Here is a 26,579-nt window from a genome sequence, read left to right on the forward strand (position 1 = left end):
GTAGGATGCAAAACTTATTGAACAGTTAATTAATCCATTAATCCATTTATTTCTCTCTTTTTTCACCCTTCTTATGGTTACTAGTCTTTATGCTATTCTGTTTTCTCAATGCTGTGCTTCTAACACACTCATCTTACTTCACATACATATGATCATTACTTCTGTTACTTCTTCTAAGTTTAAAAACAGTCATGCATGTCTTCGATGGATCTCTCATATTTATCTGTCATTCTGAGAGAAGTTGTTGTCCTCCTTAATCAGATACAGCAAGCATTCCTCTCCATTCTGAGCCTTAAAAAGGATTAATCATATCTTTAATACTTGTCCTTACCTCTGATAAAAGATGGGGAAAAGCCTGTTTGTGGTCAGCGCTCCTAAAATTGGCAACTCTGCTATCAGGTTCTTTTCTTGCTCCTTCTGTTAACTGTAGGGCTGGTGCAAACTATTCTAGCTACACAAGTAATCAACCATCACAGAGGACAAGGATGATTCTGTGGTCAGGACACTTGAATAGACCTCAGGAGACTTGGGTTTAATTTATGAGTTTGTTATAGACTTTCTGTCTGACCATGGTCAAGTTACTAAATCTCCTTGTACCTCAGTTCCATATCTGTAAAACTGGGGAGGTGTGCACGAATCCTTCCCTTCTCCCACCTTTTGTCTGCTTTGTGTATATAGGCCATGTCTACATATCTATACCAGCTTGCCACATAGTAACATCTTGCAAGCACATTGCTACAGCTCAGGAACTTTCTGTGTAGACAAACCCTTAGATTATAAACTGTTCAGGGAACTCTTAGTATGTAAAGCCTCTAGCAGAATAGTGCCCTGATTTCAGATGGGGCCTCAACACGAATAATACATATTAGAAATAATTATCTTCTTCCTTCTCGACCAGATTAGCAAAATTATCCTCATCTACACAACTTTCCTGAAACACCTCCTGGTTAGCTGAGTAATCAATAGGTATTTTTTTTAATATTTTGACACCCCAGCATTATGTGAAGACACTTGTTCCCCCAGCATTATGTGAAGACACAATCCTTACCCTTTTCCAACTAACCTTTTAAATAAAATATTGCAATAGTCCAGTATTTTGAGGATGAAAGTATAGTTTTCTTAAAGGTCAGTTCAGTCCTGGATATGTTTTCACTTTAGACAATACATTATGAACTGTGGAATCTAGTAGCAATTTTCAGCACCAGTAACAATGGGAAGTAAATTTCAGCCATTCACAGTAAGATGGCAATGTGGTGACATTTGAAGCCTGACTATAGGCTCTTACAGTCACTGCAAGAGACTGCTTGCTGAGTGGAGAGCACCTCTTTCTAGTTAAGTGGGTAAATTTTAGATGCAGGTGAAAAATAAGATCAGAACACTTTACAAAATGATTGCAAGTCATCAGCTATGTGGCAATTTCCCCACCATCACCCTCCTCTCATAGCAAGTCAGAATTGAAATATATCAAATTAATAAATCCCTAAGAAACCAATAATCTCACATTTTCTGTACAATTGTATGTGACAGATGTTTTTATCTTTTAGTTCCAGTGAGCCACAATCATTATGTTTTATTTTCCAGATGTATGTCCTTGCTCTCTTAAAACTACAGTACTTGCACTACACAGTAAAGCAATAAATTTATAAAACATTCTTTTGAAGTGGCTGCTTGTGTCATAATTCCACTTCCATATTTTTAGTTGTTCTAAAATATATTGAACTGTCATTGTGGGGGTCAGGAGATTAGAACACTTTGTAGTTCCTCTGCCAATGACTTTGTTTAACTTGGAAAATAAGCTACAGCACCCAGGGAGTGATGAAATCAAGGATATGTAGAGTCACAAAGGCATAAAAATGTTAAACACTGAATACTGCAAACATTTCTTAAGAAAGAAAAGTGATATGTCTGCACGTTTTTACTCCAGGTACCCACCAGTGAACCATCTTTATTAAAACTTATAAAGAATACACAACAACACTCCAAGGCTTTGCAATAAAAACGAGTTTCTCTCTGAGCTTCTGTCTTCTAGAATCATCTGGCTTTTGACCTTGAAATGATATGCACTTTGTCTGACCCTGGCTTACTGTCAGTTAGTTTAAACTTCATTTAACATTTTATTTTTTACCTGAATGGAAAACAGCAAATCTCTTGGGATTTTCCAGCTTCTCTGAGTGCTAGGTATGCCATCATCATTTTGAAGGCAATTTTTTTTTGTAATTTCACAGAAAACAAAGCAATTGCAACATGCAAAAAGATTTGTTTTTAAATTCCTACCTAACAAACAATAGAATGAAACTCTGCAGGACAATCTTTACTAATTACTTTGGGGTTATATGTAAATGGATCTTTAAGTCAAGCTTTTGTCCATACATTAGAGCACAATATCAATATGAAAACTCCTTATGCCAAGAAGAGCAGTGGATAATGAAATATTGAGAGGTCCCAATACTGACTGAGGATGGAGGTGATGAGGTATGGTTTTTGTGCATGTGGGAAAACAGGCATTAGCCCTCTACTTGTGCTGATGAATACTGGGGCTTTGACAAATCCTAATAATTGGCATTACAAGTATCAAGAAGAAATGAAAATTGGCAACATTCTTGCTTATGCACAGGTGTCCTAAATGGCCACATTGGATTGGTTTAACCAATAGGCTAGTGAGTAGATATATTTCTTGTCACATTCTATGGTGCAATTTAGGCTAGAAAGGAGTTGTGTCACTGCCCGATCTGTAACCCGAAATATCTTTAAAAGGTCTGCTGCTGTGGTTCTCTTGTCTGGACAATACCACTCAGCACACATTGTGTGTCTATGGGTTAACCAGCTCTGACTCAGTAATTCTGCTTCCAGCAGCCTGCTTGTTACTCTCCAGCCACATTCTGGTTACACCTGGCAAGATGACCCCAGCACTTCCTTGTCCTCAATTGTCCCAAAAGCTGTGCTTTGAAATGTCCAACCCTCTCCTGGACTATTCAGAGAGATATTAAGGTTTGTTTGTTCCTTTCAGGATACAAGGACTAACAGCTGGGCACTTTAAATGGAGTTTTCACCCACTTTAAATCAAACACAGCACTGAGTTGGTTTAGATTACAAGTAAAACAAGTTTATTAACAAAATGAGATTGTATTTTAAGTAAGTTCAAGTACAAAGGATAGAGTTAAAAATGGTTATAAGCAAATAAAAATGAAATATAATTTCTAGTATCTAAGACTTTACAAAACAAGCTACTGCCTTTTTTTTTCAAGGTAGTTTCCTTACCAGTCTACCATCCAACAAGATAGCTGTCCATGCTTCTGGTCAGGATTTTCCACAAAGTCCAAAATATTTGGTTCCTTTGTCTTCTTAGAGATGGAAGATCACTTGCGGTTCTTTATCCTTCTCTTTATAATCCAGGGAATCTTAGAAATTGATTTTTTGAATGATTATCCCTCCCCCCAAAACTAAGTTTGATCAAGCTGTGAGGAAGGCAATGTGGAGTCTGAGGATAAAGGAAATTCCATGCTGGTTTCTTGCCCCACTAGTGTTTGCTAAAATTCAAATTGATCTGTTTCCTGCAGTCTCCTCCCACTGCTTTCTTGATGGTCCTGTTTACTTGCTATGTAATTAGCATTTGCATTGTCTCTTGATGTACCTTGGAGATTTCCTCCCAGGTGACATTCCTTTGTCTAGGATCTTTAGCCCTACCTAGCAGACACCCTTTGATAACATAAGTTCCAGTATGTTTGTAATTTTGAATTTGTCCTCTGTACATACACCACACAATAATATAATTGATCAGTATGTTATTAGCTTTCTATTGACAACTTACCTGACACCTTTTGAGACATTAGTCAATTGGGGTTCATAGTACTGGTCAGGCCAGAAACTTACTGCCAGATACCAATAAGTCCCTTGCCCTCTTGCATTGAGATTCTTTTAGGATTTCACTTCCAATCTGGAGTTTCATAGAATAACAGGGTTGGAAGGGACCTCAGGAGGTCATCCAGTCCAACCCCCTGCTTAAAGCTGGACCAATCCCCAACTAAATTATCCCAGCCATAGCTTTGTCAAGCCTGACCTTAAAAATATCTAAGGAAGGAGATTCCACCACCTCCCTAGGTAACACATTCCAGTGTTTCCCCACCCTCCTAGTGAAAAAGTTTTTCCTAATATCCAACCTAAACCTCCCCCATTTCAACTTGAGACCATTACTCCTTGTTCTGTCATCAGCTACCACTGAGAACAGTCTAGATCCATCCTCTTTGGAACCCCCTTTTAGGTAGTTGAAAACAGATATCAAATCCCCCCTCATTCTTCTTTTCCGCAGACTAAACAATCCCAGTTCCCTCAGCCTCTCATCATAACTCATGTGTTCCAGTCCCCTAATCATTTTTGTTGCCCTCTGCTGGATGCTTTCGAATTTTTCCACATCCTTCTTGTAGTGTGGGGCCCAAAACTGGACACAGTACTCCAGATGAGGCTTCACCAATGTCGAATAGAGGGGAACGATCACATCCCTCAATCTGCTGGCAATGCCCCTACTTATACAGCCAAAATGTCATTGGCCTTCTTGGCAACAAGGGCACACTGTTGACTCATATCCGGCTTCTCGTCCACTGTCACCCCTAGGTCCTTTTCTGCAGAACTGCTGCCGAGCCATTCGGTCCCTAGTCTGTAGCGGTGCATGGGATTCTTCCATCCTAAATGCAGCACTCTGCACTTGTCCTTGTTGAACCTCATCAGATTTCTTTTGGCCCTATCCTCTAATTTGGCTAGGTTCCTCTCTATCTTATCCCTACCCTCCAGCATATCTACCTCTCCTCCCAGTTTAGTGTCATCTGCAGACTTGCTGAGGGTGCAATCCACACCATCCTCCAGATCATTAACGAAGATATTGAACAAAACCGGTCCCAGGACCGATCCTTGGGGCACTGCACTTGATAGTGGCTGCCAACTAGAATGGAGCCATTTGATCACTACCCCTTGAGCCTGACAATCTATCCAATTTTCTATCCACCTTATAGTCCATTCATCCAGCCCATACTTCTTTAACTTGCTGGCAAGAATACTGTGGGAGACTGTGTCAAAAGCTTTGCTAAAGTCAAGGAATAACATGTCCACCGCTTTCCCCTCATCCACAGAGCCAGTTATCTCATCATAGAAGGCATTTAGATTAGTCAGGCGTGACTTACCCTTTGTGAATCCATGCTGACTGTTCCTGATCACTTTCCTCTCCTCTAAGTGCTTCAGAATTGATTCCTTGAGGACCTGCTCCATGATTTTTCCAGGGACTGAGATGAGGCTGACTGGCCTGTAGTTCCCAGGATCCTCCTTCTTCCCTTTTTTAAAGATGGGCACTACATTAGACTTTTTCCAGTCGTCCAGGACTTTCCCGGATTGCCATGAGTTTTCAAAGATAATGGCCATTGGCTCTGCAATTGCATCCGCCAACTCCTTTAGCGCTCTCGGATGCAGCGCATCCAGCCCCATGGACTTGTGCTTGTCCAGCTTTTCTAAATAGTCCCGAACCACTTCTTTCTCCACAGAGGGCTGGTCACCTCCTCCCCATGCTGTGCTGCCCAGTGCAGTAGTCTGGGAGCTGACCTTGTTCGTGAAGACAGAGGCAAAAAAAAACTTTGAGTACATTAGCTATTTCCACATCCTTTGTCACTAGGTTACCTCCCTCATTCAGTAAGGGGCCCACACTTTCCTTGACTTTCTTCTTGTTGCTAACGTACCTGAAGAAACCCTTCTTGTTACTCTTAACATCTCTTGCTAGCTGCAACTCCAGGTGTGATTTGGCCTTTCTGATTTCACTCCTGCATGCCTGAGCAATATTTTTATACTCTTCCCTGGTCATTTGTCCAATCTTCCACTTCTTGGAAGCTTCTTTTTTGTGTTTAAGATCAGCAAGGATTTCACTGTGAAGCCAAGCTGGTCACCTGCCGTATTTATTATTCTTTCTACACATTGGGATGGTTTGTCCGTGTAACCTCAATAAGGATTCTTTAAAATACAGCCAGCTCTCCTGGACTCCTTTCCCCCTCATGTTATTCTCCCAGGGGATCCTGCCCATCAGTTCCCTGAGGGAGTCAAAGTCTGCTTTTCTGAAGTCCAGGGTCTGTATTCTGCTGCACTCCTTTCTTCCCTGTGTCAGGATCCTGAACTCGACCATCTCATTGTCACTGCCTCCCAGGTTCCCATCCACTTTAGCTTCCCCTACTAATTCTTCCTGGTTTGTGAGCAGCAGGTCAAGAAGAGCTCTGCCCCTATTTGGTTCCTCCAGCACTTGCACCAGGAAATTGTCCCCTACACTTTCCAAAAACTTCCTGGATTGTCTGTGCACCTCTGTATTGCTCTCCCAGCAGATATCAGGGTGATTAAAGTCTCCCTATGAGAACCAGGGCCTGCGATCTAGTAACTTCTGTGAGTTGCCAGAAGAAAGCCTCATCCACCTCATCCCCCTGGTCCAGTGGTCCATAGCAGACTCTCACCAGTTTTAATAACTACACAAAATTTCTAATTTAGTACAAATGTCAATTAGATTAAAAGTAGGTGAAAAAAAAGCAATTGTTGACTCCTAAACCTCTCCAATTCCCTGTGAGGGGATCCCCGAGTTTCAGTCTGGGACCATGGGACCGCTGTACCTCTTGAACTCTCTCCAGCCTGGGTGTCTCTCACAATCCCTTGCTTGTGACCATCAGCAAGCCCCTCCAGGTGCTGTTATCAATTAGCACAACCATATGTGGAGCCCCACAACCAGCTAGATTGCATGAATGCTCCCAGAGCCATTGATGAATCACACAGAGAAAGGCATCAGAGCCTTTCCCCCCAGCACAGGAATATACCGTCTTGCACTGTTTAAGATCAGGAATACAGATTTATTAATTGATTCAACACTTCAGCAATTGAAAGGGGATATATACCAGCCTTTGCAAAACCCTAAGCAGATTTTCCACACACTTCATACAAACTCACTGGTAAAGATAAACAGTAAAACAAATTTATTGACCATAAAAGGTAGATTTTAAGTGATAGGCAAAAAGTCAGAGTTAGTTACCGAAAGAAATAAAACATACACACACAGTCTAAACTCTCAAGCCTATTAGACTGGACAACATCTAGATTAAGCAGTTTTTCTCACCCCACTGGATATTGCAGTCCTTAATATACCAGTGTGTTCCTTAAACCTGGGCCAGTCTCCTCTGTTGGAGTCTTCTTCTCAGTGTCTTTGTTACTTGTAGCATAGGTGGGGATGGGAGAAAGGCCCAGTATGTGTCCACTCTGTTTTATACCCTCAGTCCATGTGCTGTGTCCATTCTATTTTATACCCTCAGTCCATGTGCTGAGTCCAGGCATGTCTGGAGGCACTGCTGAATCCCCAGGCAAGGTTGAACAATTCCCCTGGTGTGGCCTCATGCAGGTGAGTCACTGAATTGTGGCTCCCATGCTGGACAATGGTTGTTGATGGGTTGTTTGAAACCCCACCAGGTGTTGGTTACTTTCCTTGCTGTTGCCTCTGGGGAGCTAATATCTGGGTGATTCCCCAGTTTACAGCATATTTTAATGACAATCATACAACACAAGTCCCACAACTTCATATGCATTAATGATATACATATATGGATAGAGAAATGACTTTCAGCAGATCATAACCTTCCCCCTGATACTTACAAAGCATGCTTTATATGTAAGATCATGATTATATAAAAATGAGGAATATGTGGGTTACAGGATGCTTCCCCAAGGATAGAATGTCACATCCCCCATTCACCATTACTGGGGATACTACCACCAACCTCTCTTTCATCCAAACTTGCAAACAGAGTGTTTTAGTTGATTCCTCATTCTCATCCCCACACACATGGGCTGTGCTGCTGTGCTTCTTTCACAATATCTCTAAAATATTTCTCTTCTTCTCTGTACTGGCAGCTTAACCACTTATCTGTGCCCTAGCCATTTCCTATATTATTGCAACCACACTTTTCCAGCCTCTAAAATAACTTTCTTCATCCATGATCCAGCCATGTAACCTCCACCTTGATTCTGCACTGTCCTGCCCCACACATCTGAACATTGCAGCAGGTTTCAATGTCTTGTCTTTGCTGTCAAAGATCTTCCCAACTCCATCCTGGTCTACATCTCTGCCATCAGCTTTTACTGAGTTCACCCAAAGTGCCTTTATTGCCTCTGTTCTGTCGACACCACCATCAACTCCCTACTCATAATTTTCTCCCAGTCTTGCACATGTGCCTTTTTCATGCAAGCAACCATCCTTTCTGCATTTTAATCTCTCTGTAAGAGTCCCTTCTTCCAAGTGGAACACAAATTATTATTTGTATTACAGTAGTGTTTGGAGGCTCCAATTAATGTCATGACCCCCTGTGCTTGGTACTATACAGACACATAGGACACAGTAGGAGACAGTCTCTGCCCTGAAAAGTTTATAATCTAACTAGACAATAGGTGAGAAGGGAAACAGAAGCACAGGGGTGGAGTTACTTGCCCCAGCTCACACAGAGGCCACTGATAGAACTGGGAATATAACACATTTCTCCTGCATTTCAGTCCAGTGCCCTATCGATAGACTACATTGACTTTTCAAGAAATGAGCTAATAACAGTATTTCTTAAGCTTCCAGTTCTTCATTCTCTGCATCTCTCAGCATGTTCTTATCTTCCCTGTGTGTATTTTCTTTAATTGTTATTTCTTTGGTGCAAACTGTTTATAGTGTATGTCTTGTAGAATGCTGTGCACCTCATTTTTAAACAAATACTACATGATAACAACCAGCTAGGAGGGAATATAAGATACAGATTGAGTCTGGTAAGCAAGTGGGATCAAGGAGGATGTTCCAGGAATAAGGAAGCATTGTGAAATAGAGGCATGGTGTTGTAAGTAGGGGACTGAGCCCAAGATTCTGTAAGGTGTGTGGAGAGGGTGGAATGTTACAAACAAGGAGATGAGGGTATAATAGTCACTAAATGAAATGCTGCCATAAGCAGCAGATACTTAAGAATTTTTAATTGGGAGACTGTATAGCCTAGTGGATTGAGCACTGTCCAGGGACTCAAAAAACCTAGGTTTTACTCCCTCCTTTGCTACTGGCCCTCTGTGTGACCTTGGGCAAGTCACTTCACCTATCTATACTTCAGTTTCCCTATCTGTAAAATGGGGATAATGATACTGAATTGCATGTAGAGCTAATGATAAAAAGCTAGATATTAGGTCTGTTAATGATACTGATTGACTGATATTCTGACAGTTTTCAGAAGTTGATGCACATACAGACCAGACTAGCTCCAACATACAAACTCATAGCTCTGCCAATTTGGAATGCCTTCTAATAGGCAGGCAGGCTGGAAAATAACGATGCATTGCCCATAGAAAGTACCAAATATCTTTAAGATTTCTCTATAAATGAAGGCAAAAGAATTAAGGTCATTCCTGCATTCCCAGTCCACCTCAGAGTGCTACTGAAGTCAATGAGAGCTTGATTTCACAAGATGTATCTGTCTCAGCTCCCTCTAGTATCATGTCAGTGGATAAAACTATGGGGGGAAGCAGGAAGCTGAATCAGACAAACTTTACCCTTTTTTGACAGTTTTGTGAAATATTGGAAAAGAGCACTTCTTTTTAGTGAAAGTTTCCAACACAAACCAAAAACACTGTTGTTGATATGATAGCAAAACTTATTTCCACTCATCAGCCTTGAAACATGTCACAAGGAAGTGGGGAGCTGGAGGCTAATGGGTAAACTGGATTTTATGCAGCACGTTTACATGCGCTGCATTGTGAACAATTTCAGGGACACAATCAGGCATCTAAGATTGAGAATTCAATAAATACAGTTAAAAACAAATTGCAGTTAAGTGATAATATTGGCACTTGTGGCCTAGTTGTCCAATTTCACTTCCTTTTTTTCAGACTTTCAAGGAAGCTAATCAAGCATTTATTTGAAGAGAACTTGCTATTCTTTTTGGAAGAAGAACCACATCTGGAAGATGGGAATGGGAGTTTGTGAAACTGATTTGATCACCCTAAAACAATGGAGTTTAAAAGCCAAAGAAAGAATGAGAGGGAAACAATATAAGGAAATAAGTTCACTATGTCCCCATGTTTCTGCCTGCTAACAACCACCTCCTACACCCATCCTCAACCCTCAAATTGAAAATAAACAGCATATTGGCAAGTCAGGGCAGACAGCACGGCAGCCAGGTCAGCACAAGTAGAAGTTTTGCTGGATTTTATATGCAGAGAGAAAACAACAAGCTGTGCTTTCCTTTTCAATCCCAGTGAGGAAATGTCCTGTAAACTACTAATGATGGATGCATCTTTTATCAAACACATATAGCAAATGCAGGGTCTAGGTCTTTCACATTTAAGTGGCATTTTCAAGTGCATGAAGAATAATTAAAGCTGGCCATTGGGACATTCTCCTTTTTGTTGTAATTCACTAGGGGCTGAGGCTTCAGTGACTATCTTCTAAAGCTCTACAATATTTTTCTATGACTATAAAGGACTTTTCTATTCTGAGGATTTTAAGTCTGCGGTAGGACTTTTTGGTTATTGTTGCTATTGTTCACGGCTCAAGGAGAAGGTTATTTGTTTTACTAAGATAAGGTTTCTAAAACATCCTGCTTTAAAAAAATACTACAAAAAACAGATGGTGTTTTCTCCCTTTTTCTAGTTATCTATTTTCTTTAAGGAAACTGAAATGTCATCTTGCCTCCTGGATAAATTAACTTTTTGTTTAAAATGGAGGCAAAAAAACCCAACAACCTTTGAGATATAAATAAAGGTCAACTGAGGAGGTCTAGCATGGAGCATTGTTGAACACAAAGTTATTTAGCTGGACTTCTTAAAAGAAGTTGGATATTTTGCTTCCATTTACTTCTGATGCTGAGGCACCTGGGACTTTTGCTAATGACTTCAATGGGGACAGTATTTTCCCCCATGAATCTCTACATCTCTATAAGCCCCACTGATTTCAGTGACAATTTACACGGGCAGAGAGGATTGCTCACATACATGGATTTGCAGGATCAAAGCCTTATAGGTCAGGTTTGAGCTTAACTCCTCCTTGGAGTTTGTCCTTATTTTTAACACAGGTCATAGAACCTTTTTCACATTGAGCAGTACCGTACTCCATAAATAATCCCATTTCAATAAGGCATAGTAGCATGAGTGGTGCAATCAGCCCTATAAATAAGAACAAAACAACAAAACTCAGCCTCAGCTTTCTCCTCACCACAGCCATTCACAGGGTTTTTCCTGCAGGAACTCTTTCTTCCTTCCCCTATTTTGCTCTGTCTTTGAGAGACATTGGAATCCTTTTATACTGCTGGCTGGTTTGCAGCTAAAAAACCCACCTGTGCTGAGTTAATGACTCAGCAGAAGTAGTTGTCCATCTCTACACAGGGTTCCATTATCTGGCATTACCATGAGCAAGAAAAAAGAGGCCTGTAGCTATCACAGTTTAGGGCAACCTATTGATCCAGCAATGGCATGCAGGCTAGGCTTCAGACTCCCCTGACCATCATCTCTCTTGGGCGGAGACACATATCTCACTCCATCCTGACTGGGATATTTTCAGGCTGCACAGTCCCCTAACTATACTATACTATACTATACTATACTATACTATACTATACTGTGATATCTCAGCTAGAGATGGCCTAAGCATGCCATCTTACTTTTCCTTTAGAGTCTAATAGAGTAATTGCCACAGTTATAAGATACCACAAGCTTCCTATGCAAGAACACTACAGAGAAAACATATAAAAACAATAAAAGAACTCACACACTTTCTAATTCGCTGACCAAAGATCATCCCAACCATAATGTGGGCTCTGACGGATACAAGCCTTCAAAACCTCACCCCGAGATTTTCCCTGTGGTTTAAAGTTCATCACAGCTTCAGCTCAGAACAAGCACACAGTCTTATAGGCCGCAGTACACCAAGTCCTTCCCTAAGAATTGGAGCCATCTGTGGACCAGAGGATCTGTATGTTTGCTGGGTCACGAAGAAGGCTCTGAGCCTTTTTAAAGACAGAATATTTATCCAATAATCCTTTCTTTAGATAAATATCCTGCATTGTTGGACATTGAGAGATATTGACAAGTATAACTCATCAATTGTGAGTGTCAGATTATGTGGAGGTGCCACTTTTATATGTGAAAAACAGTGTGGCTTTATTCTCTTATCTTGATTTCAAGAGCAGATCGTTCTGTTTATCTGAAGGGAATAGAGAGGTATTGGATCTAATTATCTACTTTGTTTATCCCCATTTTACTGCTGCGTATCCATACTGAAATCAATGGAGTTCTATTGAAATAAATCTGGGGTAACAGAACAGAGAATCAGGCCCATTTTCCCCCCACCCCCCATAAGCCATGAGCTGAAGACCTGGCATTGTGTAAATAAAGGGAGACATGCAGGGTAAACTCTCTCATACTTACAAGCCTTATTTTCACTAGCATATCCTAAACAGGATTTAACCCAATTTTGTGAAATAATGCTCAGTAGGCCATATATTTCAAGGTATTTAGGTGCCTAAAGCTGCAGATAGGTGCGTAGTGGAATTCACAAAAGTGCCTACACACTTAAGCACCACTGATTTTAAGAGAAGATAGGAATGTAAGTGCATTTGAATATCCGACTAGATGCCTAACTGTTGCTTTAAGCACCTAAATAACTTCTAAAAATTTAGCCAATTGTGCTCTATTATGGTCTACACTTGCAGTAAAACCATCTTCAGCAGGGTTCAGGTGCATCCACTGCTGACAACCATTTTCAGCAATGGGTAAATTTCCTAGACAAAGCTATAGAACTAACCTACTTAATATTCTTGGTTGTTCAGACAAAGGTACGACCCATCTTTTCTATCTTCTTCTTTTTCAGAAACAGAAAGATCTCAAAGGACTCACTGCAGGTCAGAGGTCAAACTCAGGCCCAGATCAAAAGTTAAGAGAAAGATCTTTATCTTCTTTCTTCTAAGTCCTCAGACTTCTAAGTCCTAAGTCCATCTCCTTTGATGACTTTCTCTCTTGCTAAAATTTCTAATAAGACTTTCCTTTTCTTTGAGACATTATTATTTTTGTTAATTTACTGGTTTTGAAAATTCTTATTCACTATCCTGTCTATCCACATCTATTCCCTAGAGTCAGGAGAATTTTATTTTGCATCATTTGTTGGTCTCAATACTTACATGGACTCAGTGGTATTTTCTGGTATTGTATCTAATATCTTTATATATTCCATGTGCACTTATTTGGTGCAAGCTATCTACTTTACACATGCTCTGAATTATTTATTCCTGGTTGGGAATATAAAAGAAAGTAATTTTCCAGATATCAGTGAAAAAAGAAAGGTAGGACTCAAATTATTTAATAGTTGTGTGAAAATTGGCTTTATTCATTTGACATAATTTAAAAGGCATGTTGTAACCTATATGTGAATAATGGCTTAATGTCCCTCAAATATACAGAATTACCTACACTTGAGGATAATTATAGTCTGGTTTTGCTAGGTATACTTATTGTACCTGCAGCAGGTGTGTGTGTGTTTGAATCATATAACTTCCTGCATAAAGCACAGTGATAGTTTTAAATGACTCAAACTTGTCCTCTACTCTCTATAGTGGCTTACCATAGAATATTGAACCAACTTCAGAGTCTCAGAACTTATCTGGGAGTTGCTCAATATCTTGTGCTCAGTACATCTCAAGGGATGAGGACCATGGCTGACAACTCTTTCTTATCAGGCACAATGATCATTTCTGATATAAGGGTAAAACCCATCTGTGAAGAGGGGCAGCCTGAGACTATGGAAAAAAACTCCTACAGGAGCAAAGGACCGTCACAAACCTCACCACTCTGAGTGCAAGGCGCACTTCTTCAATCTACTCTTCTGTAACACACACATAGCAGCATGTACATCCAAATCTCCCCCCCCCCACCCCAACCATACCAAATCAAACCACTGCATTGCACATACAATTTTCTCCCTGGAAGAAGATGAGAAAAAGAATGAATCCCATGTGGCAGATGTTAGTCACATCACTTAATGTACTACTAAAACATGCTCAGATACTATGGTGATAAGGGTGGTACAACCACCTATATAGAATAGAATAGAACCCTTTCAACCCTTTTCCCTCTGCCCTTAAATATTATTGAACATTAGCTATACAGGTAAACTCTTAACTCTGACTCTCTAATCAGTTATTATTTATTATTTGTATTACCTTGGGAAGTCCAGAAATGGACCAGGACCCTGTTGTGCTAGGTTCTGTACAAACACAGAACAAAATATGATCCCTGACCCCAAAGAGTTTACAATGTAAGTACCAACAAGAGACAGCGGATGGATATAGACAGATGGGACGTACAAGGAAACAGTTTTGGTCAGCATGATAGACAGTGATATCAGCACAGCAGAGATCTAATTGTTGTCAAGCTTTAATGTAGGCACCATGGAAAAGGAGAGTTTTAAGGAAGGATTTGAAGGAGAAAAATAAGTTAGTTTTGAGAGTGTCTATGTGGAGCTCCTCCCAAGTTTGGGGGTAGCATTGGAAAAAGCATGAAGGTGCTCATTTGAAAATTTAATGAATGGCCAATAGAAGTTGGCATCATGGGCAGATCTGAGGTGGCAGTCAACATTTCAGTAGTGAATGAGAGATGATAGGTAAGGTGTGGATAGGCTGTGAAGAGCCAGGAAAGTGAAGTCAAGTAGCTTAGTCAAGTTTGATTCAATAGGGAACAGGGAGACAGTGGAGGGATGCAAAGAGATGGATGATGTGCTCACAGCAATGGGGGATCACAAAGATCTTTGCAGCAGCATTCTGGATATAAGCAGGACAAGACTGCATTTGTCAATTTCAAATACAATGATGTTGCAGTAATTGAGGTGTGAGAAAATGCAAGGCAGGATGAGAGTTTTAGTTGTGTGGATGGATAGGAAAGGCTATATCTTATACGTGTTATGCAGAAAGAATCAGCAGCAATTAGACATAGCCAGGATGTGAGGATCTACAGAGAGGGGGGAGTCAAAGATGCCACCCAGTTTACCAGTCTGGGAGACAGGCAGGATGGTGGCGCTGTTCACAGTGATGAAGAATGGAGGTAGCAAGGAGGGTTTAGGAAAGGTGAGAGATTAAGCGTTCTGGTTTTGTCATGTTGAGCTTGAGCTGACAGCTAGACATCCATGAGCAGATGTTAAAGAGACAGGCTGAGATTTTAGTTAGGACAGAAGGAGATTGCTCTGGAATAGAGAAGTAGATCTGTGAGTTATCAGCATAGAGATGATAGTTGCATTTATTTGTGGATGAGATTACCCAAAATTAAGGTATTGAGGGAGAAGAGAAGGGGACTGTCAACTACTCTGGGGGCAGCCTCTCTAGAGGTTCCAACTTTCTCCTAGCCAGTCTCCCTCTATTAATCTCTAATTAGCCAAGTCCATCAACTTGACCTAAAATGAGTCAATCAGCCTTTAAACTCCAGGGCTTGCAGTCTTCCTCTGTCTCCCTATCAGTTTCTTAGGACATGTCTACACTAGAGAGCTTACAGCAGCAATGCTGTACCAATGCAGCTGCGCCACTGTAAGATCTCCTGTGTAGAGCTCTCCTGTTGACATCATTAAACCACCCCCAATGAGCAGCAGTAGCTATGTCAGCAGGAGAGCATCTCCCATCAACATAGCGCTGTCCATACCAGCGCTTCTGCCGGTGTAACTTATGTTGCTCAGGAGTGTGTTTTTTCACACCCCTGAGTGACATAAGTTACACCCACAAAAGTGCTAGTGTAGACAAAGTGTAGAGTCAGCTAGGCATGGAGCTGTTGTCCCTCTGATTTCCCTGGCCTTTCTGCCTGCTCTTCTCTCTCTGTTCTCCTTCCTTTATAGCTCAGCTTATTTTCCTTATTGGTCCCAGCACTGGGTGCATGCATCCATGATTGGCTGCTGTGCTGAATGTGGCCAGCCTGCTAGCCTGTAAGTAGGGAAGACTGTCCTCTCCCTTCTGCCTATGCTCAATATGGGGTCTTTAAACCCCATTACAGGGACCTATTTCAGAGCCCTGGGGAACACTCACAGAAAGTTGAAGAGGACATGAGGATTTTCCAAAGGACATGCTGAAGGAGCAAATAGAGAGTTAGGAGGCAAACCAGGATAGGACAGAGTCACAGCAGACAAGAGAAGGCAAGATTGAAAGAATAGGAACAAAGTCTACAGTGTCAAAGGAAGCTGACAACATGAAGATGGAGACCCTGGTTCTTAGTGTTGGTTAGGAAGAAGTCATTAGACACCAGTTAAATAAGTATACAGAGATAGTTTTCTACTAACAACTTTCTCCTAGAAAGTGGTTTTCTTAATGTTGCAGTCATCTCTAGAATGAATACCAATACCACTGTTAGTGACCACTTCATAGATAAATTTATAAATCATTCATTGCATCCTGTGGTAGTAATGCGTTTCTATTAGCATTTCAGAATTACTAGCTTGCTAAGAGGTTTTATCATCCATTACAGCACTCCTTTTTCATTTATTGTCCCCTGGACTCAGTTGATCTCTGTTTTTTCTGGTCATTCCCATTTGAAAACTGGCAGAACCTTTTAGTATACTAGATTGGTCCTCCTCAGGGATCCATCATGTTCATAGGGACCAAATAATCATTACAGCACTCCTGTCATCAGAGTTCATATTTCATAATAAAGTTCTCTTCTGTTGATAACAGGATGGAGAAGTCCTATTATGTCTCAATACTGTATCCAGTCTTGGATCCACTTTTTGCATGACTATTGGTTTTTTTTGCTACTGACAAGTAAATCTTATTCAAACCATATCACCTTGCTGGGGATGTTGACGTGTATTTGTATTTGCAGATTATAGTGTGAACTGTAGGATAACTTTTTATTTGGCCTTCTTGCAGATGACATTTGTAGATGGTGCTTAGTTATCAGCATTTTAAAGCCCAATTTGTATTAAGGTATTTGTTAATTACACTCTAGTACTATAGGTGACTTGCATTTCTCAAAGAAGTTGCTATTGATTATAGTTACAATGCATTAGTTAGGACAGAAAAAACTAGATTATGGTTTTCACCTTCACCATCCTTTTTATTAACAATGTTTTCATAAAACACACTCCATTAGTTCATTAATCTGTGGATCTCCTGGACTTCAGATTGCGTGTTCAAGTCCATATTGCTTAGCAAACCTTGAAGATCCAGTACCATTGAAATAAAGTCCATTGTCATTCACAATTCACTATGGAATCTCCTGTCAGCTAGGACTGCACTTACTCCTTTTGATAACATGACAGTTTATCATGTTTCCATAGTTCTCTCCAAGGACACCACTTTCAGATCATTAGAGCAATAATCCATGATAACTGCTTCATTTTTCTTTTGTAGCATAAATACATATATGCCCATTTTCCCCATGGACACCCTGGAGATTCCAGTAGTCATAATCTCTTTTGGGTTTAAATTTCTTTAGTGCGGAGCTATTACATTTAGCAGCCAATGTATGACTCGTATCGCATATCACTTGCATTGTTCTGTTCCTAAGCGACCTTTGTGTATTCATGTAAGGATAGACTTTCACACATAGACAGGGATTACAATTCCTGTACCTTTCATTAGAATTCCATAAATCACTGTCAGTTCTGCTTTTTTAAATATACACACTCTAGATGAATGTAACAGTTTTTCTATCTGTATAGGACAGCTTCTATAACAGGTGGCAAGATCTCATCTCTTTTGGAGCCTGACTCTCATTTATACCAATTTGACACTGGTGTAACTCTGACTTTAGTGGAGTTATTACTGATTTAAATCATTATGAGAGAGATCAAAATCAGTTCCTTAGTCGATTAGGCAACTCATTCTTATGGAACTCAAGAAATAGCACAATTGTCTAATCAAATTCACATTTGAAAACATTTTCAAATCACAGAAAAAGTGTGTCAGAGTGCATTTTGGTCCCACACTGAAAGGGGGCTTTATACCCCCTCTCATTTACATTTATTTTAGGTCTCCATTCGTTGTAACAGAGTTACTTCTGATTTACACCAGTGTAAGTGAGAAGAAAAAGAAGCCAAATGTGTTCTTTAATACCAAGTTATTATCTGGGACATACTGTATATAATCTCCAGATTATTATTGTGGAGTCTTAACAACATTCTTGGTATGCGAGGAGATACATCCTCCAGGCTGTTTGTTGAAATAGCAATAAGAGGTTTGTGGTCCGTTTCTTCAATGATGTGCAGACCATAAATGTAGTTATGGAAAACCTTGCATCCATCAACAATTCCAAGTGCCTCTTTTTGTATCTCCCTGTATATTTTCATTCCACTGGCTTCTTTGCCCACGATGAATGTGAAATGGTTGTCCAATCTTTTCCCTGCAACTACAGTAATTCCAAAGGTATCCTGATGTGTATTTGTTGAGATTCTCATAGGTATCCTAACACCAAACATTGAATACTAGATGCTGCAGTAAGCATTTCTTTAAGGTTTAAAACTCTCTCATGCAATTCTGCTCACTGCCATGCTCCCAATTTATGTAACATGTTTTCTAAGTCTTTTTACTTCCCAAAGAGACTATATTGATAAATTTACCCAAGTCGTTTACCATTTCTTAAATACAGGGCACTCCCCTTGGGCAGAAGGGCAGAGCTTTCTTTACACAGTTACAATTTTTCAGAAGTTTTTTTAGGATGTCAGTGTGATTCCCTGGTATAGGTTCATAGATTCAGGAGGGGCAGGAGGAGGGATAGCTCAGGGGTTTGAGCATTGGCCTCCTAAACCCAGGGTTGTGAGTTCAATCCTTGAGGGGGCCATTTAGGGATCTGGGGCAAAAATTGGGGATTGATCCTGCTTTGAGCAGGGGGTTGGACTAGATGACCTCCTGAGGTCCCTTCCAACCCTGATATTCTATGATTCTAAAGCCCAAAGGAACCACAGTGATCATCTAATTTGACCTCCTATATAACATAGACCATAGAAATTCCCCAGAATTTATACTCAGCTTGCTGTTTTGGCTGAAGTTTTACACTTTAAGCACTGGTAAAGCAGTTTTAAGTGATTCCTCAGGTGTGAACACTGAAAACAGTCACAGATACATTACAGTTTGTTATTTTCCGTTTGCTTATTTCAGTGAGGGAAATAGAACAGAAGCAGGAGAAAAATGAGCAAAGAAACATATACTAAGTTTAACAAAAAAGCAGTTAGAAGATCTATGCAAACAATGTGGCCTGTTTTGTCTGGGGAAAAAGCCAAATGAGATAAGAACTTGACCAACAACAAGAAGAATTGTTGGGTCGACAGAAATTGCAAGAGGGTGCAGGGGCTGGAGCATCAAGAGGAGCTGGACTTTTCAGCACAGCACGGAACCAAGAATGAATGCAGTTGAAAAGGGAAAACTGCAGTTAGAAGCCCTTTAATTCAAGCAGGAGCTAGAAGAAAGAAAGAAGCAACATGAACATGATCTCAAAATCTGGGAACTAAGGAAGGAAAACCCTCAAGTAACAGATATCCTTCCCAAAGATCCAGACAGTACTGAGGAGTACTTTACAACTTTTGAAAAGATTTGTGAGTTACAAAAAACTCTGGAAGACAGGAAAGTCCCCATTTTGTTTTAAAAGTTATCAGATCAAGCTTTAAATGTGTTTAATGCAATGGAGACTGAACAGGCTTTGAAATATGCTAAGTTTAAAAAGGCTGTATTGCAAAGGTTTCAAATGATTCCTGAAGTGTATGGAGTGAAATTTAGAGGTCTCATAATGAATGACAAGATGAGTCATAGAGAAAATGTATATAATTTCTGTGATTTATTGAAAAAATGGGCCCACAGGGAAAGGGACAGAGAATTATAACTGGTTGTTTGATCTTTTTGCACAGGAACAATTCCTGACTGTAAGTTCTGAAGAAATCATACAAACATTCTGGGATAAATCCCTGGATTCTGTGCAGAAACTGCAGATCTAGCTGATGGATACATGAAAGCTAAGGCATCCAATGATCGCAAGGCACAGAGGGAGGGGCAGAAGCCAGGTGTAAAAGGGGGACCCCATTTAACCCTTTGGAAGAAGGAGCGTAATTGAGAACCCAGGCACTTACCTCCCTAGAATCAATCCCATCCTAGAAATCACACTCACAGACCCCTTGTACAAGAGAACGGTCCAAGAAGGTGCTACCAGAGTAACTCCACTGACAACATGAGGAATAATTGCTCTAAACTGATAGAATCTAAGACCACACCCCATCTAGCACAGGTTAATGTAGTTGCCATTAGCACAGTGTCACCTCCAGGGCCCTTGACTAATTTTGTGAAGTCTGACTGAAAGGAGGTGGACATTTAATTTTCAAAAGTTGCCGGAATAAATGACAAAGAATGCATAGGATGGAGAGACACTGGTGCCCAGATTTCTCTAGTCAGAGAAAACATGTTGAGAGAGAATAATATTATCTTGCCAGGAGATAGAATGTCTGGCATTGGGAAGATATAAAATTCCTGTGCCTTTGGCTAAAGTGCATTTGGAGTGAGAAGGCTTAGGCAGTACCTTAAAAGCTGGGGTGTTGGATTGTATTCCAGTGGAAATGTTGGTGGGAAATGACATCTTAACCATGACCATGGCTGTTAATGTTGTAACCTGTAGTAAAAAAAGGAATATTGTTCTGTAATCCCAGAAAGGAATATTGATGACACAGAAACTAGTATGAGGGGAGAGGAAGACACTTTCAGCTCTGGCTCAACAGAAGAAATCAGTGTGCCTTCAGGTGTGGGTAGGGTTGATTCAAACTCCTGTGTAGCAGAAGAAAGTAGCATGATTTTGGAGCTTTGGGTTGTGGGGGAAGGAGTTAACCCCCTGTTACTGAAGAAGCTGTCCCAGCTGTCAGCTGCCAACGTTTTGCAGATGAACAAAGGGCAGACCCCATTCTAGAGTGCATAAAGGGACATGTCCTTGAGGGGACCCTGGTGAGGAGAGATGGTGAAAGATCTTTGGAAGAGCAAGGAAGGTTGTACAGGGAAGAACACATGGGAAAGGATAAACACCATGGGGAACCTTACAAGCAACTAGGTTTGCATACCCAGCACTGTAAGGAGTTAATGTTGCTAGTCAAGGACTTCTCTTTTGTTGGCTACTTGGGAACGTGGAAAACCTACAGTTGGTTAAAGAAGAATTTTTACTGGCCAGGGATACAGAATGATTTGGAAGACTATTTCAGGCCTGTGAACTATGTCAAAAGAGAAAGAGACCTGGAGGACCACAAAAGGTTCCTCTATTTCCTTTGCTTGTGATTTTATATGTAGCAATGGACTTTGTGGGCCCTATGCTGTGATCTACCCAAAGGTGGAAAATATATCTTTGTGGTAATGGATTTTGCCAGTAGATACCCCTGAAGCAGTTGCTTTAACTTACATAGAAGCAAATTCTGTGGCAAAAGTCCTTTTCACTATTTTTAGTAGAGTGGGTTTCCCTAAAGGGAATTTTATCAAATTGAGGGTCAAATTTCATGTCCCAACTATTCAGAGAGCTATGAAACCTCTAAGGATGGAGATTCCACGACCTCTTTAGGTAACCCATTCTTGTGCTTCACCACCCTCCTAGAGAAACATAGAATCATAGAATCATAGAATACCAGGGTTGGAAGGGACCTCAGGAGGTCATCTAGTCCAACCCCCTGCTCAAAGCAGGACCAATCCCCAATTAAATCATCCCAGCCAGGGCTTTGTCAAGCCTGACCTTAAAAACTTCTAAGGAAGGAGATTCTACCACCTCCCTAGGTAACGCATTCCAGTGTTTCACCACCCTCCTAGTGAAAAAGTTTTTCCTAATATCCAACCTAAACCTCCCCCAGTTTTTTCTAATATCCAACCTAGATCTTCCGCACTGCAACTTGAGACCATTGCTCCTTGTTCTATCATCTACTACCACTCAGAACAGCCTAGCTCCATTCTCTTTGGCTGAAGGCTTCTATCAAATCCTCCCTCACTCTTCTCTTCTGCAGACTAAATAATCCCAGTTCCCTCAGCCTCTCCTCATAAATCATGTGCTCCAGCCCCCTAATAATTTTTGTTGCTCTCTGCTGGACTCTCTCCAATTTGTCCACATCCTTTCTGTAGTGGGGGTCCTAAAACTGGACCCAGATGTGGACTCACCAGTGCCAAACAGAGGGGAATAATCACTTCCCTCGATCTGCAGCAATGCTCCTACTAATGGAGCCCAATATGTTGTTAGTCTTCTGGGAAACAAGGTCACATTGTTGACTCATATCCAACTTCTCATCCACTGTAATCCCCAGGTCCTTTTCTGCAGAACTGCTGCTTAGCCAGTCGGTCCCCAGCCTGTAGCAGAGCATGGGATTTTTCCATTCTAAATTCAGAAGTCTGCACTTATCTTTGTTGAACCTCATTAGTTTTCTTTTGACCCAATCCACAGGCACCTGACCTCCTCCCTGGAAGGAAAATGAGAAGGCCCCTAGATCTTATCAGGGACTCCTGGGATGGGGATACTGAAGTGGGGGAAACCAGTAACTGAATATATACAGGGGTACAGGGAGGAATTAAAAGACATGATGGACGTGATTCAAACTAACCTCAGGGACAGCCAATCCAAGCAAAAGGCACTGTATGATAAACATACTTGTAAATGCTCCCTTGAAATAGGGGACTTGGTATTAGCGCTAAGCCCTGTGAAAAAATGCAAAAAACTTGACTTTTGAAATATGAAAAATGAAATAAGCAGTGAGTTAACTCAAGTTGAAAAGGAAGAAATATTTTCTGTACTATAAACACACAAACAAGTATTTTCAGCAAGTCAGGGAGGACTCACATGATGATCCATAAGAGCATCACTGATGATCCACAGCCTGCATCCAGCCAGGTCTACTGCATCCCTGGCAAAATGCAAAAGTAAATTTGCACAGAAATACAGAACATGCTGGACCAGGGAATTATTAAAGTGTCTGACAGGTTTTGGGTGTCACCTATGGTCTTGGTCCCCAAGGAAGATACCACTGTAAGATTGTATGTTGATTATAAAAAAACTCAGTGCTGTCACAGCGCCAGATGCTTCCTATGCCCAGAATTGATTATATACCTGATGTTTTGAGCAAAGTTCATATCTTGGCATATTTGACCTTGTGAAAAGTTATTGGTGAATATGCACAGCCTTTAGATGAAGATGAACAGAAAAAATCTGCTTTGATTATTGATATAGGACTGTATGAATTCATAATATTACCATTTGTTTTAATTAATGCAGGAGCCACTTTTCAGAGGCTGGTCAACTGAGCGTTAAACAGATTACAAGAATTTGCAAAAGCATATGTTGATAATATTGCTATTTATAGCATCACTTAGGTACACCACATAAAACACTGTGGTATTGTACTGTCAAAACTCAAAGACACAGGTCTGACTGTTAATGTCTCTAAGTGTAAAATTGGAGCTGCCAGAGTTCCGTATTTGGGCCATTGGGTAGGCAGTGGTCAGATCTCTCCTGAGCCCCAGACCAAACAGCAGATCCAGCCTTTCATAGGCCTGGTTAATTATTTGTGTATGGCTTCAATGACAATGTATCTGCAGTCACAGATCTGTGTAAAAAGAAAAAGGCAAACAAAGTTGTATAGTCAAAAAACCAACCAAAAAACCAATGAGTGATTTCTTGAGGTAAGCAAAATCTTGTGTGAAAAGCCTGTTTCGGGCCAGCTCAGATTTTTGATAAAATGTTTAAACTTTGTAGTGATTCATCAGGCATTGTGCTAGAAGCCGTACTGATACAAGCAGGGGAAAGCAATAAGCAGTATCCCATTGCTTTCCTAAGCAAAAAATACAGACACCCACTGAACAGAATTACTGTCATAGAGACAGAGTGTTATGCTATAGTGTGGGTAGTCAAACAACTGAGTCCCTATCTCTTTAACAAGAAATTCAGGGTCCTGACTGATCACTCTCCATTAGTTTGGCTGCATAACATTAAGGGCTCTAATTCAAAATGACTATGATGGAGTATGATGTTCCCGGAGTATAATGTGGAGATGGTAGATATAAAGAGGAAAGAAAATGTGGTGGTAGCTGCCCTGTCTAGAAAGAAGAGCTCTGATCTGCTGCTTCCAGGTCAACCAGTGGCAAACATTCCTACAGCTATGTAAGGCGGGAGGTGTGACCCTAAAAACATCCCAGTGCCACAGGGCAAGAAGATCACAGGTATCTGGCAGTGAGTTTCAGCTGGCTGACCACTTCAGTGTACCCCAATTCAGAAATGTCATAATCTGTATTAAATAGGTGTTTTTTGAGGTGTCATAGGAAAACCAGTAACACAAAGATCATTGCAAACAGAAAAGGAGTACTAGTGGCACGTTAGAGACTAACCAATTTATTTGAGCATAAGCTTTCGTGAGCTACAGCTCACCTCATCAGCTGTAGCTCACAAAAGCTTATGCTCAAATAAATTGGTTAGTCTCTAACATGCCACTAGTACTCCTTTTCTTTTTGCGAATACAGACTAACACGACTGCTACTCTGAAACAAAGATCATTAATATTCTTGTGTCTTTTAGGTACAGCAAACACCTAAAGGACTGTAAAAATGTGAAGAAAATATGGAATTAAAATGTGTTTGAATCACACAAGTCTGGGGAGTGTGTAAATAGTTTTTTTTTCCAAACAAGAAAAAGACCAATGCCTCCATCCATGTGCAATCACAGACATTGTCAATCAGAGTCAAGTGGCCATTCATTGGCATATTAGAGGCTACATTGTAGAAAGCACCAACAGGAAAGAAAGCAGCATGGAACCTTCTCCATCAGACTCCATGGTACCTGTCCCCACAGCAGTGACACTGAAGTTTAAGAAGAAAACATTTCAAAAGTTCACTGGACTGTAAAAGAGAGGAGCAAGTTATCTTTCAAAGGGACTGAGGACCTTGGACCATTGGGAGATCCTAACCAAAGGGGTGGTTGGTCATCTTGCTGGAAGGAAGTGTGGTAAGAATTTTACTTTGAACCAAGACTGTAGTTTTGTTAATTCAGTCACTAACAAGCATTTTTTGCTTGTATTTACTTGTAACCAATTCTGATTTTATCCCTTATGCTTATACCTAGAGCAGTGATTGAATTGAAGTGGTTGTTAACTTGTTTCAATGTCACCCCAAGTGGTTTGATACAGACATTGAACTACAATTTCATTTTATTGCATGTATCACTAGCAAGCATTTTGTTTCCTTACATCAAATTCAGCTCTTTGGGGCAGTGAATGTTATTGTCTCTATGTTTGTACAACACCTAGCACATTGGTGCCCCGAGCTTACTGGGCTCTAGCTGCTACCACAATATAAATGTACAATAATTATAATAATCAAAAGACATTCTGCTACCAACATTTCTGTTGGCTTTGTGGTCTATTTGTATTTATGTTGTGAAGATATTAATATTTGTCCCCATTTTATAATCCTCAGTAATAGTGGCTAATTCCCTGGCAGTGCAGCAAAAGATGCTAACTTTCGTTTATTTGACTTTTTGTTCATTTTTCAGAAGACATTCAAAACAGGCACACGGGGACAAACTTTTAAATGACTTTTTTTTGAGAAAGAACTTTAAGCTTCAGACATAAAGTAGTTCCAGATGTTTGATTTCCGCACATGCTAATGTGCAGAGGCACAATTTTGAAGAAGGGACGTTTTCTTATAATGCAAGTGGACACCTGAGTTTCTCTTTCTTCAGAATATCTCAGTTTCAACCCATCTTTCACCCCTCTTCACCACGAGTCCTTGTTGTTCAGTTACTCCATTTATACTCAGGCCACCCTGCTTCTTCCACACCAGCACAAAGAACAGCAGCTCAGAAATCTCCAGTGCAGAAAAGCTGCCAGAGGAACTAAGCACAGATCTTGGAGACTGGTTTACCCCAGGAGCCTGTATGTCACATAAAACTTGCAGCAGGATTGCTGAGATGCACCTTAGTGGGAGGAAAAGAGCTGCTTTGGGAACATTCAGGAGGGTCAAATCCCTTTCGGTTCTCACCAGCTGTCTTAGTAAGCTCTCAGAAACACTGATGGGACTGTTTTAGGTTTAATGCACATTTGCTCAGAGCATTGGATGGGCTCTTTAAATATGAAAATGAATAATCAAATCACAAATGATTTAGAGGCAAAAATGATACCAAAAGGAGTTACAAAGTGGCCTGATTTTGAGCAGGGCCTAATGTCATCTATGTTTGGACATGCATGTGCAATTTGGGTGCACTAACACCTATGCATGCAGGGGAAGCCATCTAAAATCTCCAGATGCAGACGATAGAACTAATACACACAAAGCCCACACTTCACAATGAGTTTTTGAGCATGATGATTCTATCAACTACACATGCAGGCTGGTTTTGTAGTTAAGGTAGTGGACTACCTTAGATATATGAGTTCAAAACCTTTGTTTTCCATAGATTTTCTCTGTGTCTTGGGCAAATCATTTAATGCCTATGGGCCTTGATTCAAAATGGGGAAAATAATACTTTCTTCTTCTGTCTTGACTATTTAAATGGTAGGTTCTTTGTGGCAGGGACTTATATAATGTTTTGCATACTGGAAGCCCTGATATTGATTG

This window comes from Lepidochelys olivacea (genome assembly GCF_965140295.1).
Source record: "Lepidochelys olivacea isolate rLepOli2 genome assembly, chromosome: 1".
NCBI lineage: Eukaryota > Metazoa > Chordata > Testudines > Cheloniidae > Lepidochelys > Lepidochelys olivacea.